The sequence below is a fragment of the Oryx dammah genome, unplaced genomic scaffold, assembly GCF_014754425.2.
Source record: "Oryx dammah isolate SB20612 unplaced genomic scaffold, SCBI_Odam_1.1 HiC_scaffold_29, whole genome shotgun sequence".
Lineage (NCBI taxonomy): Eukaryota > Metazoa > Chordata > Mammalia > Artiodactyla > Bovidae > Oryx > Oryx dammah.
The window spans coordinates 35810794-35812580 of NW_024070213.1; the positions used below are offsets into that span (position 1 = coordinate 35810794).

General features: G+C 47.7%; 1 pseudogene; it reads left to right on the forward strand.

Moving 5' to 3' along the window:
• The first annotated feature begins 521 nt into the window (after positions 1–521).
• On the forward strand, positions 522–1787 carry LOC120857996 (annotated as a pseudogene).

Here is a 1787-nt window from a genome sequence, read left to right on the forward strand (position 1 = left end):
AGAAATCTTGCAGGCATAAGCTAATGAAAGGGTAACAAGGCTTGTGAAGATACTATAAAGGACATGGAAGTTATACTGTATGATAGTATTAAGTCAACCAACTTATTCTTTTTCCTTTTGTCATCATAAGGCTGTGTAGCTCAGATGTAACTCAGATGGTAAATCATCTGCCTGCAATGCAGGAGACCCAGGTTCAATCCCTGGGTTGGGAAGATCCCCTTGAGAAGGGAATGGCAACCCACTCCAGTATTCTTACCTGAAGAATTTAATGAATGGAGGAGCCTGGCCGTCTATAGTCCATGGAGTCACAGAGTCAGACACAACTGAGTGACTAATGCTATCTATAGCAGATGTCATAATGCCCCAAATTCAGACCCAGGACAATTGCAGTCATGAGCCAAACCTCAAGATATACCTGCTCTTTAGTATAGTGATTTAAAAGTCAAGTTCCAGGCTTTCTGCCCATGGACACTGCCCAGTAAGCATCACTAAAGTCTCCACCCACCCTCACCGTTGCATGATTGTCTAACTCGGAGTCTCCCAAAGAAACCAAACAGCTGCGGAAGCTCTTCGTCAGACTTTTGAGCTTTGAAACAACTGAGGAGAGTCTGAGGAGCCATTCTGAGCAACGGGGAACACTCACAGACTGTATGGTAATGAGGGCTCCAAACACCAAGGACTCCAGAGGTTTCAGGTTTGTCACACATGCCTTGTGGAAGAGGTGGATGCGGCCAGGAAGGCAAGGCCACGCAAGGCGATGGAGGAGTTGTGGAGCCCAAGAGAGCCGTCTCAGGAGAAGATTCTCAAAGATCTAGTGCCCACTTAACAGTGAAAAACAGATTTTTATGGGTGGCACTAAAGAAGACACTGAGGAATATCACTTGAGAGGTTATTTTGAACAGTATAGGGAAACTGAAGTGTTTGAAATCATGACTGACCAAAGCAGTGGCAAAGAGAGATTTTGCTTTCGTAGCCTTTGGTACCATGACTCTGTAGACAAGACTATCAACTACCCTGTGAATGACCACAACTGTGAAGTAAGGAAAGCCTAAGCTAAGCAAGAGATGGTTAGGGCTTCACTAGCTGGTGAATGAATGATGGCTAGTGATTTCGGTGGGAATGACAACTTTGGTCGAGGAGGAAACTTCCGTGGTCAAGGTGCCTTTGGTGGCAGCTGTGGTGGTGGCGGATACGGAAGCAGTGGGGACAGCTATAATGGATTTGTGCTATGCTTAGTTGCTCAGTTGTGTCCGACTCTTCAAGCCCCCAGGCTCCTCTGTCCATGGGGTTTCTCCAGGCAAGAATACTAGAGTGGGTTGCTATGCCCTCCTCCAGGGGATCTTTCCAATCCAGGGATCAAACTCAGGTCTCACACTGCAGGCAGATTCTTTACCATCTGAGCCACCAGGGAAGCCCATGAATACTGGAGTGGGTAGCCTATCCCCTCTCCAGGGGATCTTCCCAACCCAGGGATTGTACCCAGGTCTCCTGCACCGCAAGCAGATTCTTTACCAGCTGAGCTACCAGGGAAGCCCCATAATGGATTTGGTGATGACGGAAACAATTTTGGAGGTGGCAAAATCTACAATGGTTTTGGCAGTTACAATAGCCAAGCTTCACATGTTGGACCCATGACAGGAGGAGACTTTGGAGGCAGAAGTTCAGGCCCTTGTGGTGGTGGAGGCCAGTACTTTGCCAAGCCATGAAACCAAGGTGGCTATGGCAGTTCCAGCAGTAGCTACGGCAGCGACAGAAGGTTTTCATTACTGCCAGGAAACAAAGCTTAG